Here is an 18427-nt window from a genome sequence, read left to right on the forward strand (position 1 = left end):
ATTATTTACACATTAGGTATATGATACTAAATTTTTTATATTAATTTTAAATCTTTTTATATAATAACATTAATTAACTTCCACTAGGTATCATTTAGCAATTCTAAAAGATAGGCCTATTTAAATCTATATTAGTTTTATTGATATAAATATTTATACATTTTGAACATTTTTTGATAGTATTTTCAAGAATTCAAGTTGGGTTTTTTCCGAGGTTTTCTCAATGGCAGGTAATCTATGGTGAATTCTCGACCTCATCTCGCTAAATACCATTTCGCTATCACCAATCCCATTGACATTAATAACCTAGTCGTCATTACAGTGTCGTTAAATGATCAAGTAAAAAAAAAAAAGACCTCAAATACAAAAGCTTGTGGTGGCGAAGAATTTAAAGTGTCTGTGATGTCCAAGAAAAGAAGTACTACAAATGGCTGACATATTGGTATATTCGTCACATGACATTACACAGGAAATATCACCTCATATGGTTGTAAACAACGGTGCATATTTTGAATTTAAAAGTATATTTTAGTGTAATCTAGTGTTTTGTATAATAACTGTAGGCAGTGTATAAGTTAAGTCTTTCACAAGATGTGATGTATTACAGAGCATTTAGAAACAATTAGTAATCTACATGACAAATGTTCGTGTGTCACAACATATTTGCAATATTTTATTTCTTAATGGCACTGTTAATTTTTTGTAAAGTTTGTGATTTAGCAGTTACATGTACTACACAAGAGTGTCTTAATTATTTGGAATACAACTGAATGCATTTATGTCATTTGCCACAACAATATGAACATTTTCCATTTTGGTAATAAATCAAATGGCAAGAAAATACAATATTTAATATTTTTTACATTATTAACTATTCCTTTTCTTTAAGAATTTGTGTTTATAGATAGGAATGCTTATGTTAAAAGAAATTGTCTTTTTCATGAACTATTAAGTATTTAATTATATATCCTATGAAGATCATAGTTACTTCAAAAATGTTACATGTGTCACTATGGAATGACCCAGATACATAAGGGGTGGCCAATGTTCTAAAATATATTTAACTACAGTGGTTGTTGGGCTGATTTAAATTACTGTCTTGACTCTTTTACACAGCATTACATATGTTGTGCATAACACAGTAATTCAATATTTACTGTTTTTACTGCTTTTAACCCGCTAATGAATATAGATTTCTGGACATGGCTGCATATACACCTGTCCTTAACTTTGTATCCTACAGAACATAGATATAACTTAGACGATTACACACAAAATTTCTGCGATTTTTTTAATGGCAGAATGCCTGTAACTACATTTAGCACTTTCGTGACTGAACTGATTTTATACACCCACTCGACAATTGACTACATCATTACTTATTTTACATAAATCTTGAGCAGAATACTTTGCAAAACATTACATAGACATTACAGACAATGAATTTCACCAACAGTTAGAAAAATAGCAATTCATTGTGACCCATGTAAAGTACATAAGAAATTATTAAAATTTATTTGTCCTTTTATAATTTGCAACACCGTTCTTTCTTAGGAAATCATTCATTTTTTTCACATAATTGTTCACTAAATTATTAATCTTCTTCTTCGTAGGTGTGACAGTCGGCTTCAGGCCATGACTGCCTTCACTACATTTACTAAATTATTGACGATAGGCGATATATTAGACTGGACAATATCTTTTCCACATTGAAGGGCTGATAATAAATGACATGACATATTGTCTACAGAAATTCTGAACAACACCTTTTGCTGATTTTCTTGTTGTAAAAAAAAAAAATTCTTTGTTGTGACCTAGAATTTTCTAAATAATTGCAAAAATATAAGACACTAATGTTACGACATCTGTACTAGGAATCATAATTGACCTCTGTTCATCTGACACATCAAATTATTTCTTACATCTCTAGTTTCATTACCATCATTACATACAAAAATCTTACAATTACCACTCTTTAACTCTTTTAATATTCTATAAGAACAATAGCCTCTAATTTAATGCAACAGAGTCATTCCATGCCAAATCAACACAGAGAAGTGCAATATTCAACCTGATCTCTTTTGATTTAATACGCATGTATGTACTAAGTAGCACATATTTGTGTAAAATTTTAGCTCTCTAGGTTTAGAACTTTATGAGATACAGGGGATCAAATTTATGAAAGAACAACATTTTTCCATACAAATACTTTTCATTTAAATAGGCATAACATTTTTCTTTATCATTTCATTGGATTGAAAGAGGTATCAATGAAACTTAGCTAATGAAAAAAAAAAAAAAAAAACTTTCAAATTTAGTTTGCAAGGTCATGTAATTTGACCTTTGACCTCGAATAACTCAAAATATGTTATTTCTAAAATTTCTGGAACAAAAAAAAATCTTAACCTAATCGTTCTATATTAATTACCATGATATTCAATTGTAACAGTAATGTTATGATATATTGCAAATTGTTTCACATAACTATCTTGATCTTTCATACTAAGCATATTAAGACATTTCTGACACATAGCCTGTATATGTTTTTGCACATATGATGTAAGTAATCACTAACAAATCATATCTCTCAACAAACCAATAACATATCTTCTTATTACCAGCAACCACAGTAAACTATAAACTTCAATTAGCCAGTAACATGCTATGAAATTAAACTAGCCAGCAACATGCATTCTTATTATGACCAATCACAATACAAATAATAAAAACCATATTTATTAATCACTCACAGCCAGTGACTAATTGACCACCTGTAAAGTAATAAATTAGTACCTCCAATTTGTTAAGTGTAGAGTACAAATTGTGAAAGCTTGGAAGTATAGACAGTCTATGTGATAAACATACATAGAATTAATTTGTGAAAAAAATTCAGACTCTGAAATTATAAGCCAGCTTAAAGATAAACTTCAAAGTAGTGTCACAAATAGTGAGAGAAAAAAAAGAAAAAAGATTCAAATACTGACGATTCTCACAAAAAGTAGGACTAACTAGTAGACAATTGAAAAATAATTTGGAGTTTCTAATTATTTAGCAAGAAAAGCAAAACAATTACAAAATAAATGTGGTATATTAGCAAACCCTAATCCTAGATCTGAACGATCTGTTTGGTTCAGCCAGTTATTTCTGACATACTTTAAAATAAGTACACTGTCAAAAATAAAGTACAGGGGTCGCTCTGTAATATTGCTATTGGGGTATTAGTAAATTATGAAATAGCATTTCTGGGTATAATCCAACGAGTTAGAAAGAGAAGACTATAGAGTGGCCATGTTGTCCTGTACAGCGCTCTTTGCGGTGCCACCGCGAAACACGGCAGATCTCAGCTAAGCGCCCACCTTTGTAAAAATTCGTCTGCTTACAATGTTGTATAATGGAGATAAGAAGTACAAAAAAACGAAGAAAAAACATGCCTGTTGTGTGTGCTGCATATAACTGGAATGTCAAAAGGAAAAAGACAACTGATATATCATATTTAATGTAAATTTTATGAAGTTAAGTCCATAGTTTTGTTAATTAGCATCATTTTTTTTTTCATGCATAAATGTGTAACAACGCCCGGCATAAACAAAATAAATGGTTCACTGGTAATGTACTTAAACTAAATAGGATAAAACCAATACAATTCCGTTTCAGACCCAGTGAAAAAGAAATAGCAATACAATATTAAAACTGTATTTCGACACCGGCATTCTTTATTTCTGCTCCTTCTGTCCTTACTACTTATACAAGAAGACGATGAGCTGTAGCTTATAAGAAGTAGGCCTATTTCGAAGACAAACGATTAATCAAATAAATAATAAAGTTAAACTAAATACGGATAAAACCGCTACAATTCCGTTTTTAACCTAGTATTAGCAATCAAATATTAAAACTGTATTTCGACACTCGCATCCAAAATAACGCAAACTCTGGGGTAGGTCGTATTGTGACTGGAATGACATGAAAGAACATAATTGAGCACCCACGTACAATAATGGGGTAAGTATGAATATATTTCGTAACTACTTACCCCATTATTGTACGTGGGTGCTCAATTATACACTAATAATTATCTGTGGTGCCACAGCCCTTGAAAGGCTCAGACAGACCAGCCGGCTGTTGGCCTTATGTTCACATTTCGATAATAATTATACTTTACTGTAACAAAAAAACTGAAAGCGTGTTTTGTCATGTTTCACCCACGTTACAAGCTTGGAGGAAAAGGTTGTTTACTACAGATAGGGCCTACTTTCATTCTATATCCTATGGTATAGTAAATAGTTTTGCAACGTGTAGAGACCGGGGAAAACAATTTAATAAAATCATCTGAATCATACTCGTTCATTTTATAGGCAATCTTGCAGGTTGCATTTAAAAGAACCTAGGAATATTAACATTTTCTTCAGTATATTTGCTAGGACTTCTTGTCATACTACATGACAATTTTGCTTAGGTTATTCTTTTAAGCATTCCTTCTAGGAATAGATCAAGTGTTTTAAATTTAGCGTACATAAGTTTAGATTAAGTTCCTAGCACGTATTTGACGAAATACTAGGTTTTTCCACTTCGATTTAACTGATTTATGCAAACGAAATTAAGACAGCTGACGATTCTAATGTCAGTTATCACCACGCCCACTTTGTTTTGGGCGCATAAGTTCATTACCGACGGTCGTTCAATTTTCTTCAAACATGGCAGCGCAATGACCACTCTATATCTTTCTCTTTCTAACTATTATGATATGTATAAATAATGTAAGATACGTATATAATATTAAAACTAGTATGAAAAATAAAACATGAATTTCAGGTTGGTGTAAATTACTGTGTAAATTGATACTTCATGTTTGAGGTTAGTTCAACATGCGTAGTACTAGTATGAATAGGCCTATTAATTTAAGATTTTCTGATATTTTTAATAGTTAACAATGGAAGATGGTAATATCGGTGGTGCTGCAAGTTTCTGTCCTTGAGGAGCAGTTGGATGTCATCATATGGCAGCGCTGCTTATACACACACATCACAATGTGTCGGTGACTGACTAGTCGTGCAGCTGGAGTATGAGAAAGCAGAAAGAAGAGTGAAATTAAGACTATTGACAAATTGTTCCCAGCAGAAGAGGAATACAATCCTTTGAATAAGAAGCCTGCAATAGACATAAAAGATAGTGTTTTCTTCATTGAAGGATCATCATACAGTTGGGTTTACTTGGTTATTAGGTTTAGAACATCGTTTACCTGGAACCATTTCTAGCACCATGTATGGAAAAAGTTATCTTTTCTGAGAACTACAATAGTGCAAAAGATAAAGGGGCTTTCTTAAAGCAACACTGCACCTTGTCAGATGCAGCAATTACTCTGCTGATGAGACTAAGGGGCAGACAGTAATCACTACATGGACAGAACTCAGAGAAAGTGCAGATTTACTGCAAGTAACTTTGTATCTTACTCAAATCCTGTCAGTGGGATAGATTTCCCCCATTCGTCTTTAAAAAACTTGTTGGTTTTGATATGTCAAGTGTAAAAGCTGTGTAGTGAGGAAAACAGCATGAAGCAGTAGCTGTGTTAGAAGTCTCAGGGTTATTAAAGTCACAGATTCAAGCAACAGGTTTATGGCTGCATTCAACAGGTGTACTAGGAGCAAGTCTTGATGGACTTAATGATATTCAGGGGAAAACATGTACACGTGAAATAAAATGCCCCTATAAATACAAAAACACAACATTGACTCAGGCACTGAAAGTGATAAATGATTATATATTGTTTGTGGATGATGATGTTTTTTTTTAAATATGGACCATTATTAATGTTATCAAATCCAAGGTCAGTTGTATATGACAGGTTGTGATGTAGGATATTTGCAGTATGGGCTCCGCAGCAGCCTGTTGTGTATTTCATTGAGAAGAACTCTTCATGGGAAAAAACATGCAAATATTGCAGTCATTTTTCATTCATAAATTCGTGCCATGGTTGCACGAACATAAGAAGTAATAATGTCAATAGACTTACATTAATACCATTAACAGAAAAAAATGTGGTGAACAAATTTTCAAGTTATTGTAGTTTTCCAAATAAGGATCTGTGAAAGAAAAACCAAATTAGGAAAGAAGCTACACGTTTCATTTCACTAGAAACAACACATCCAGGTGTAGACAAATATCTGGCGTCAGGTTGCCATGGCACCAAAAAATTTTTGTATGGTGCCTGAATTTTTTTTTATCGAGTTCTAACTTTCCAAATTTCAGTTTCTTTTAGGCTATGTTGTTTCGACCAATATATAATGTTCACAAAAACAGTCGTAGGAAGAAGTTTAAGTGTGTAACGTGTTTAAGTAATTAATTATAATATTGTTTAAAGTATTTGTAGTGAATATAGGGGCATTTTACTTCAAGTGTACATGTTTTTCCCCTCAACATCATTCAGTCCATCAGGACTTGCTCCTAGTATGCCTGATGAATGAAGCCATAAACCTGTTTCTTGAATATATGGGTAAAATGCAGAGTCTTAAAATTTTGAAGTTTTGTGTATATCTGTAATATCAAACATAATTCTTAACGATACAGGTGAACTATCAAAACCAAACTGAAAACTGCTGTCAAGGCATTAACAACATGCTTAACTCCACTGTTCTATAGTGCTGCTCTTCTCTAATGTGCCGTTTTACCCCTCTATTTTGACAGCCTCACACCTACGTGGCACTCAAAACAATCCTAATATCATAAAAGTGGGTTTCTATTACCAAATGTTGCAAGATGATTTTAAATGTGTTAAAATGTAAAATATATGTATCTGTTGTGACAATTTATTGATTGTAGTAACTGCTATGGCGCTAAAACAGTTGTTTGATTTGTTCAGTCTAATATTTGGTTCAGAAAGATAATTATATTTCTAGCTGATGTGAAATTTAGATCTATTAAATAATTGTTGAAGTTTTGTCAACATCTAATAAACAGGTTAGTATGCAAAGATTTACGACAGTTAAAATTTTTTCTCTGATGAATAAAGATCTAGAGAGTGTAACAAAAGTTTCTGGTACAGTGAAAATTTTAGTTTTTTTTTTTTTTCAAATATTTGATGGTAAATATTAAATTTTCAGCCAAATTATTAATAAAGGATTGCATCACACCACAATCAAGTAGTTCCAACTCCTACACCATAAAATTTGGTCATGGTTCCTGAGAAAATGGAAACTAAACAAGAGAATTATTTTAACATACTGTTACAGAAACTTTTGTTACACTCTGTATAATGTTTATCGTAAGGAAAGTCTGTATACCTTTTTTTTTGAGAATGAGAAATTTGGATACATAGCACTTAAGTTACTTACTGGCTTTTAAGGAACCTAGAGGTTCATTGCCGCCCTCACATAAGCCCGCCATTGGTCCCTATCCTGAGCAAGATTAATCCAGTCTCTATCATCATATCCACGTCCCTCAAATCCATTTTAATATTATCTTCCCATCTACGTCTCGGCCTCCCAACCAACACTCTATATGCATTTCTGGATTCGCCCATACGTGCTACATGCCCTGCCCTGCCCATCTCAAACCTCTGGATTTAACGTTCCTAATTATGTCAGGTGAAGAATACAATTCGTGCAGTTCTGTGTTATGTAACTTTCTCCATTCTCCTGTAACTTCATCCCTCTTAGCCCCAAATATTATCCTAAGCACCTTATTCTCAAACACCCTTAACCTATGTTCCTTTCTCAAAATGAGAGTCCAAGTTTCACAACCATAAAGAACAACCGGTAATATAACTGTTTTATAAATTCTAACTTTCAGATTTTTTGACAGCAGACTGGATGATAAAAGCTTCTTCAACCGAATAATAACAGGCATTTCCCATATTTATTCTGCGGTTAATTTCCTCCCGAGTATCATTTATATTTGTTACTGTTGCTCCCAGGTATTTGAAATTTTCCACCTCGGATACATAGCACTGCTATACGAATGCATAAGATATTACACCATAGAGAAGTGCATAATATGAGTTTTGAAGATATGTTTGGGGATAAGAGGTTTTAAATGTCTTAATAAATAAATGAATCTTGAAAGTTTAACATATAAGGTGTTACCATGTCAATTTGGTGTCCAGTATAATCCCTAATGATAAGAATCCCAACACAGCTGTTCAGTGTGACGTCCATTCATGGCAATGCATCCCTCTGCCCTTCGGCGTAAGGAATCACTCACCATTTGAATTTCTCTTAATATGTTAATAAAGTCCTGATGACTATCCCCGGTTAATCTCTGTGGTAGCACGTGTGGCCCTATTAATCTGTCACTAAGAACGTCTGCCCATATGATGATTGAGAATCAGTGCTGATGCCTTGTTTCTTCAACTGCATGGGGATTTTCATCTGCCCACACATGCTGATTATGAAAATTCACAACACCATCTCTGATGAATCCCGCTCAAATCTGCAACCGGACTTTTGTTTTCAGTATTCCTTGCGACCTATCATTATTCCGTGCCAGGTGTCAACTACGGTATGATTATCTGGTAGCCTGCAGTATTGTAGGGCAGAGAAATTCATTGCAATAAATGGACGTCACATTGAGCACCTCCTATGAGCAAGTGTACAGAGCTCCGAAAGTATGTGTTGTAGGACTCATGTCTATTAGACATTATTTTCTTGTTTTGATGCATACTATCACCTCCTAAAATATTGGATACTTTTTTTAACATCTTGTATATTTCAGATTTTACAATGTTTCTTCAATGAAACAGACACTCTCTCTGAAAAAGTCAGAGTTAAACATTCTTTGCACTAAGTTTCAAGATAAAACATATTGTGATGGAAAAGTACGAACCAATTCTAAAAATATACAGGATATTAAAATATTAGTTAAATGTGTGAAACCTAAGGCACTGAGTTTTTAAAAAAAAATTCTGAAATAGTCTACAGGAGATACTACCGCCAGGGGAGGAGATGATAACAAATCAGTAATGGATAGATAATATAACATAATGTATTTCAACAGCTTTTTTTTTTGCTATATATATATATATATATATATATATATATATATATAGGCCTATATTTTTTTAAATAACGACTTGACGACTTTTTATACCAGTAAACCTATTATTATCATCTAGCGGGTATTTGTTATTAATTTTGAATACCTATAGTTTAAAAATTGAATTATTATGTTTTGTATTACTACTGGATAAACACAGCAGACTACTTCTTAACACTGTTTAATATTCTATAACCATATTTCGGTGAATAAAAATAAAGATATATAAAATTTCAAACTGATTCCATTACTGGAAATCAATTTCCGTGCTAAAAGGCATTATGTCAGTTTTATATAACAATTACTTTTAAATGATTAAACAACTCCAAATATTTATCCATTATTGAAAACGTCGTGTCTGTCAGTACTCTACAATACTGAATGAGTGAAAATGTGTACAAAAAATCTTTTGAAGATACATTTTTTCCACCTCCTGAAAACTTGTAAAAACTGACATAAGTTAATGCCTTTTAGCTCTGACCAATTCACTTTTACATTGCTTTATGATGTATATTTCACTATATGAAATTTTATGTCATGATCACATGTTAGCGTCGCAGTTTGATATTCTTGGTAATTATGAAGTTAATATTGCTAATTTCTGTGTAATTTTTTCAGAATTTTTTGAGATGACATATTTTGCATTATTCAAGTTCAAAGATCAAATTACATGACCTTGCAAACTAAATGATTACAAACATAGCTGTGTTATATATATATATCATTTGAAAGGTTTTTTCATTAGTTTTCAATTAAGGCCTTTCCCATTTCTGTAAATTAATTAGGCCTATTATTTGACTTATACCAATAAATAGAGTCATATGCTAGAAAATCCTTTACTCTTTAAATTCTTTGAAGTCCTGTATTCCTTAAAGTATATAAGACATGAACCTAAAATTTTATATGATTATTTACTTTAACAAGGTCTGCAAATATGTCAAATCTGATGAAGATCAGAGGATGTAAGTTTGTGGGCTGAGTGATTTGGCATGGAATGACTCAATACAGGAAAAGTACTCTCATCTAAATCATTTATGTCATCCTCCATTACAGTAACATTAAATTCATGATGTACATCATTTACCACCTTTCACATTGAATCATTTACATAGATTTCATTTTGTGAAATTAAGATATTTCCTACTTTGTTCGATCTCATAATTAACTGCAAATAAATTTGTACTCTTAATTTTGCTTCTGTTTCATAAACCTGTCCGACAGATATGTGGTAATTCCCAGCACTCATTTGATGGTAGTTACCACATCTGTCTTCCAGGTCATCTGTTTGCACCCAACAAGTTAAAAAATAGTTCCTATGCATTATGTTGATCCAATGAAAATAAGTCAAGCAAGACAACTGTTGTGTGATAGAATGACGACTTCCTGCATACTGAAACCTGTCATTCCTTTGCTCAACCACACAGAAAAGCGAGTCATAAATTCTGTAATATTCTGAGAATTTAGTGTATTGGTTCCTGGTACATGTTTTTAGCTGGGTGACTCAATAGCTACTGAGGATAGGGCGGTACTTAAAGCCCTGTAACTTTTAACTTTTTAAGTGTTTTAATAGCCACCTGCAACATTTTAGTATCATGCACATTTTAATGATTTAATGGAAAACACTGTTGAATAACGACTAACAATTTAACACGTCAGAGTTTTACCATATTTCAATAAATTGTCCTCTAGGGCATGAAGGACTTTAAGAGCAGCAAAAGAAGCCTCTCCTTCTCTACAGCTAAATACCATCACAGAAACATTTAAATCCAATAACCTGATCTGTTTGGTTCAGCCAGTTATTTCTGACATAACTCACTTTAAAATAAGTAGGCCTACACTGTCAAAAATAAAGTACAGGGGTCGGTCTGTGAGATTGCTATTGGGGCATTACTAAATAATGAAACAGTATTTCTGTTTATAGCATTGTTAACTGAGACAATGTCAAAAACGTGGAAATCTATCTCCTCCAGCTTTAAAATAACACCGCTTCCAAACAAATACAAATGTTCGGCTTTTATGGTTGCAACACGCAAGATATGTGCTACATCTAAATAACTTGTGGGGAATCCAACTTGTGTCCAAACTTTGTGTCATAAAAACTGTGAATTTCCTTCTGCCTGACCAACTATTATATTCCCACTCTCGTAATCAAACTGGGCTTTTAAAAGGATTTCATCCACGAGCAGTAAGACAATTTTATCTTCGTCTTTTAGAAATTATACTTTCTTGGGCAAATAATTTAAGAAATTTGAAGACTGTTGATCTATTATTGTATTTGTGGGAAAATTGTTGCAGACCCTACTTAACGTAATTTCAAAAGGCAACAATAAACCTGAATTGCTTCTTATGCATCTGTAACAATGAAGCCTACGGATACAGATTGTACCAGTGACCAGAAAACCATTAACTTCCATGAATATCTCATGCTGACTTCTTACAATTTAACAGAGAAACTTGTTGAACTATAAAAATAGCAAACTAATTGGCTCTTTTCCTGGCAGATCGATACACAAACTGTTTAGCAAGTGTTGAATCAATTCCAGTTTGTCAGTAACTGCATATTCTCAATTTTTAAATCTAACTCTAATTTCATTCACTATAGTGTTTATTTTACATATGTCACTTACCATGACTGGAAGAGTTGCGTTGTCTATCCTTCTTACTTGTATATCTTTCACATGCACTATAACTAACCACTATTAATAACTATATAATAGGCTACAATATTCTGGGTAAGGAACTTCACAAATTAACAACACACAGAGGTATCTTTCGTCATAAGTACCCAATCACTGTCCAATTTCGATTTAGAAGTAAGTTCATCTAAAGAATTAAATATCATTTCCATTTGTTTATTATACACAGATAAACTCTCCTCCATTGAACCTTTAAGGCGATTGTATTGTAGACGTTCCCTACGATCAATAGGATTCTCCCTGGATGATGATGCTTCACAGAGATATGAAGGACAGTCAGGAAATTTTGAAGGCACGTATCTGAAATAAATTTTACATATGAAAACTATTTCAGATTATGATGAAGATTTTATGGAATTCTTATTTAATTATATTTTATAGAATGGAAGCAAAATAAAGAATAAAAGAAAACAATGTGTCTTATTGGTGTTGAGGTCATAACCTCAAACCTGGAGCAAAATAATAATTCTGAGTCTTTCAGGATGTGAACATGTTGCAGTACTGTATTAAAAAATTACACTAGTGTATAGGAAGCTATTACAGCTTATGTAGCCTAACAAATTTTCCTTTACAAATTGCAACTTACCTTTCTTAAGACGGGGACATTACATTTGTTGTTCATAATCTCCCAGTCTTCGAATCACACACTGATGCTTCTCTTTCAATATTCTGGGTTTCAAAATGTAACTCGCATACCTGCGAAACAAATTAATACTCATTGGTTTTTGTTTCTCAAGTTAAGTTTTACAACATAGGATACATATCAGTTGATGTTACATAACCTCTTATTCAAATTCTACTAAATACTTACCTCACATTTATTTGAGACAAAATTATCCCGATGCATCTCCCTGAAATATTTCCAGCGTAAATCTTCATCCTTTGGGAATAAAAAACATTGACTGACAAAATTATCCCGATGCATCACCCTGATGTATTTCTGGCGTAAATCTTCATCCTTACGGAATAAAAATACACTCACTTTCGAACCAGTAAAATAATTGCCTTCACAGGCAGGTACGCAACATTTACGTTGCCCATTATTTTGTATATTCACATATAAATATACAAAAAGTACATAAACAGAATTCGAATGGCAAAATTCCGTTTTCTTGCACAAAGTGAATCCGGTAAGGATCCGCAATATTTACGTGGCACATTTGTATATTCACACGTAAATATTCGAATAACAAGCTTCCGTTTAATTGTTTTTAGAGGTAAGTACGCAATATTTACGTTGCACATTTTTATATTCACATGAAGACAAAATTCCGAAGTGACGCTCCAAGGGGTCTTGGGCGAGTTTCCCTGTTAGCATATATTTGTATCCTTTGCTCCAGATTCATTCGCTCATTTCTAAAGTACTCTGCGAGGTTACTACGATGCCTGTATCTTTCTTTTTTTTTTATCGTCGAACGAATTAGGAATATAGTATAATTCTGAAAAAATTTTCCACTGATTTATAAGACTTCCAGGCCTTTCTATTTGTTTCACTGCCATCACAAATGAGACCGACTACTCTCGTCTCAACTGCTTCTAATTGTTGTATAACTTGTATAAGAATTTTAGCGAGAATGTCACCTAGAGTAGCGTTTCTACTAGCGTAAATAGCAATTGGTTGAATCCAATCTTGCATAAATGGTATAAACATAAATACTAATGCATGATTAGCTAATTGATTCTTTTGGATATCAGTCGTGAGATCTTCGAAATAAAAAAAATACGTCCATTTTAAGGGAATAATTATTAAATTGAATTTCTTCCCTGAGTTTGACCTCATCGAATATTACCGCTCCGCAACGTTTATTTTCATATATATATATATATAAACATTTCGGTAAATTAGGGAAAATGTGAGGTAGAGTTCCTGGTTGTAATTTTCAACACACTCGCGGCATTGCTGTCTTATGACTTTTTATATTAAAACAGTCTGATCGGTTATTTACCGAAAGCTGCCTATTTTTCCCCAAAATCGCTCTGACCCATTTCCACAGTCTCGCTTGAACCACGGCAGAGTAAGGTCGAGGTTACGGGAGCGGTTATCTAGTGAGTTCGTGTACGCGGAGTGTGTGTATACCGTTGCTTACGAGATTATACAAGCTGGCGCATAGAGCTTGAAAAACGAGTCTGAAGTGGTTCCCTCGTAATGCCAATTCCGCCGCTCGGAGCGCTGTTCTGCCCTATATATTCATAGCAGAACACTTAAAAGACATTGACATTTGGGACATTTAAAGGACTCACCATTGCTTATTAAATGCTGCGTACAATATTTTATGGACAATAGACGTAATTTCCAAACTTCTACTCCTCAATTATATTACAATAAAAGGCTGTCATTCTTGATATTAAAACATATTACATATAAACTGAGGGACTGTCTGCTCTGTACTTCAGTTCATACACCAAACATTTCCGGAAATAAATTAACTTTACATCTTACATATACGCACTATAGCCCACCCTTTTCACCTAATATTATTAATATTGTTATTAAATAAGATATTGCAACTAATTAAGGTACTGCATTATCTTTAATTTCCTTGAATTCATAATTACGCATTTGCAAGAAGGCCTAACTTTTCCCTCTCTTAAAAAAAAAAAATACGGACGTCACAATAACTGAGAAGTATAATTATTGCGCGATTTTTTCTTGCAGTGGTGAAAACATTTCTATAGGCCTACTGATTAATCTATTGAGCATAGTAATAGTAAACGCTGTAGTATTTTAGTGCGTGTACGCCTACTTAGCTCTTGTAAAACGAAATTTTCACTTTCACTTTCAACGGAACACTCACTTATATTCAGTTCTTGTATCTTGCAGTAAATTATCCATTTGTGATCATCTTTCCAATATAACCTCCCATTGAAACGACCACTTAAAATCATGAGCTAGAAATTATTATTTTAAAAACATTTCCACGTACATACTGTTATAATTGTTATGAACCACAATACAAAAGACAACACTGTGAAATTGGATTAATTTACCAAGATCAACATCAATACCGGTAGTATAAAATCACATATAGGCCTAGGCTATATTATTTCATTACTTTATGGTATTAATTAGAAGAATTAATTTTGAAGAGTTTACAAATATGCTGAAATAATTTATGACACCTCTTATAGAAATGTAAAAATATGTATGTACATTTTGAAACAATGGGTATAGCACCACTTGAAAATGTGGAGCATTTTAACAGTAACTTGTAAATTGTTCCATCACGTTGTCTATAGTGTTCATTTATTGTAGCACTTTTAGAACGAACGTGGTTCACATACATAAGAAGAAATGACGGTGGAATGAGTCGAACACATACAGTTTTCTTTAATTTTTAGCAAATGATGAAGTTGAATAGCCTATATATTGTTACTTCATATCATAACATAAGTAGAGTTGCCACCATAGATGTAACACCTGAAATGAATATTATAAAATAAATTAATGTATTGATAATGATACAAGAATAAAAAGAAATTAGGCTAGACATGACCTCACAAAATTACAAACACATGGTAAAACAAAAACAAAAAAAAACTTTACGTATCCGTATATAATAAAACTAGATATTCCAGATATAGTTTGTTTCACACGATAACCACCTCAGCCTATTTCGGCAGCAGCCATTATTAGTTACAGTTTGAGGTGCATTACCCAATCTCATACTAACCTTGTTAAGTTCTCTAACCTAATTCACTGAAAATTACGTAACAATACACAGGTCTAAAATACAGACAAATACACATTAATTACCTAATAAGTACAGCATGAAGATAATTCATTACTTTTGTCGGTATTTTCTAAAAGAGAAAGGGAAAACAGTAACAGCATTATCTTCAATGTTTACATCACGTCGTTCACATTTTCATTAGGCCTATATCAGTAATGCTTGGTAAGTGAAACAATGCATGAAATTATTTTACATTTCGGGTCACATCATTCGAGAGTCGGAAAATGCAATTCGCCACTTTTAACATAGCATTGCTTGTTATATGAGAGAACTTTGACATTTACCTTAACCTATAAAGATACGACCTGTTGGTACCGAGTTCTTCACATAGCAAAATACAGACAATTTTCAAATATAACTTAGCTGAACAAACTTCAAATAACACTGTAATATGCTTGGCATATTTATAATATTCGTACTCAATCAGTAATGCACAATTAATCGAACTATTTTCACGACGCACAATGCTTTGTAATGGTACTATTCATCATTTCATAGGGCAGAGAGGCGAACCTAGCGGCAGAAATTGTCATGACTCACAGAGACCTACTCTCGATCGTGCTATGCGCCAGCTTGTGTAATCCCGTAAGCAACGGTGTATACTGTAGACTAGTGTTGTACTGCCTACCTGAGTGGACGTACTTAGTCGAGTATCTCGTACATATCGCTATTGTGCCTCTCAAGTATATAGTTCGTGTTATTGAGTGTTTCCTTGTGTTATTTAATTATTATTTAAAACTATACTGTGTCATTATATTAATATTATCGTGACTGTGCAACATTACAAGTGATTTCACCTACGTTTTGTTTACTTTACTCCGGACTTCCGCTTCGGTGGGACTGCCCGCTTCCGCTCTACGTTTCGTCACAAAAAGAAGATTTAGTTTTCATCACAAGATTTAAACCGGCCACAACTGCTTCCAACATCAACATCCAATACTACGATGTCGTCTCCAGAGGACGACGATTTGCAACTGATACCACATGTTTCAGGTAATGAAACCATCTTCACGATACAATCATCTAGTCTCAGAAACTTCTCGCGAACGTCACCAAAAAACAAAATGGACTCGAAAAAACTTCACTTAACTCAACAACATTCCGAAACATCAGTAAAAACAACAATGACTGCAGGAAAAAACAGCTCTGAACAGTCAACGAAAAAAGCAAAACTAACTCCTACTCAGGGACAAATTGCAAATTCAGATACATTCCAAAACACTTCGCACGAGTCCATTATTCATCCAGACATTAACCTAGAGAACAGTTTTGAACCTCTTGCGTCTCATATGGACACTGACATAATTTCACCTAATGATGATCTACAGAATACAACTAATACCAACCAAAATACAAACAAACCCACTACTCATCTCAAACAAACAAGAATGCCACCAATCGTAGTTACAAACATTCCACCAGGCAATTTTTTCGGTAACAATAAAAAGCTGCAGTCACTCCTCACTCAACCAATGAAAATCAGCTACTCTTCTGAAGGGATCAAATACCACACTGCTTGTCGAAAGGACTATGATATACTATACAACATTTTCCAGACTGAAAAACTGAAATTCTACTCACACGAACCAAGAGAAACCAAACTTTTACAAATTGTACTGAAGGGACTTCCAACTTTCATTGAATCAGACGTAATAAAAACTGAACTCGAACTTCTCAACTTCAATGTAGAACATGTCCGACAGATGACAGTACCTAGCAATGACACCGAAGGTTCACCCATGAGACGACCTATACCAATATGGGTTGTTACACTACCAAACACTGAACACTCAAGAACAATTTATCAATTAAGAGACATCAACAATCACATCATTAAAATCGAAAGCTACAGAACAAGTCCTCATATAATTCAATGTCACAAATGTCAAGGATTTGGACATACCTCTCGTCGATGCAACTTACAACTTCGCTGCGTCAAATGCAGTCAAGAGCATTTATTCTCCGATTGCCCTATAAAAGGACCAGCTCACACACCCATATGTGCAAATTGTAATGGAGCACATACAGCTAGTTATGGACAATGCCCAGTCCAATTAGAACGCAAAAGTGCTCTACGAGAAAAACTACGCAACACACAAAAGTTTCGTCTTGAAAATCGAACTCAACAACCGGCTTGGACTTCTTCTGATTTTCCACAGCTTTCGCAACCAGCGCAGCCGCAGGCTTTTGAAACAACATTTCGTCATACTGCAAACACTACTCTTCCTCCCGACTCTCCTGCTGAATCTTTTAAAGACATCCTACACCTGCTTCGTTCCTTCAACATTTTTAATTGCCTTCGAATCATTCGATCCACTCTTCATAAAATACAGTCCACTTCCGATCCTCTGTCTAAACTAATAACGTTCATAGAAGGTATAACAAATCTAATTACCAACGCAAATGAGCAACCCTAGATCATCAGTATTACGTCGCAACCTCAAAGTCTTGAATTTTAATGCCAACGGGATAATTCGCCAGACATTCGAACTGCAAACACTACTTCACAATTACAGCGTGGACTTGGCCTGTATTACAGAAACTCATCTCAAACCCTCAACAAAGCTCCGAATCAGAAACTACAATGTCATACGAACAGACAGAGATCAACGTCCAGGTGGTGGTACGGCCATCCTCATCAAACGTACAATTCCGTACAGAGTAGCGACGCTGCCCATATTTCAAACACTTGAGGCCACTGGTGTGTTCATACTACTCGATAAGATTGAAACTCTGATTGCTTCCGTATACTACCCGCCCTATGCCCACATAAATGAACATGACATTACATCACTGATAACTCACCATCAACATTTTATAATATGCGGTGATCTAAATGCGAAACATCGAGCCTGGAACTCAAGGATTACTACAATAAAAGGAGAAATTCTACTACAACATTCCACGAAATTCCACTACGCCATAAATGGACCACAACAACCTACAAGATATCCATGGATAGCAGCCCAAGAACCT

At 33.8% G+C, this 18427-nt stretch overlaps 1 long non-coding RNA gene across 1 annotated transcript; it reads right to left on the reverse strand.

The window, feature by feature from the left end:
* Positions 1-340: 340 nt before the first annotated feature.
* On the reverse strand, positions 341-13775 carry LOC138700136 (uncharacterized). Its single transcript, XR_011332249.1, has 3 exons — positions 12532-13775; positions 12307-12416; positions 341-12020 (listed from the first exon to the last, which is right to left on the reverse strand). It is a non-coding gene; the product is annotated as an uncharacterized lncRNA (long non-coding RNA).
* Between the last annotated feature and the right edge of the window lie 4652 nt (positions 13776-18427).

This window comes from Periplaneta americana, chromosome 5, assembly GCF_040183065.1.
Source record: "Periplaneta americana isolate PAMFEO1 chromosome 5, P.americana_PAMFEO1_priV1, whole genome shotgun sequence".
NCBI classification, from domain to species: domain Eukaryota; kingdom Metazoa; phylum Arthropoda; class Insecta; order Blattodea; family Blattidae; genus Periplaneta; species Periplaneta americana.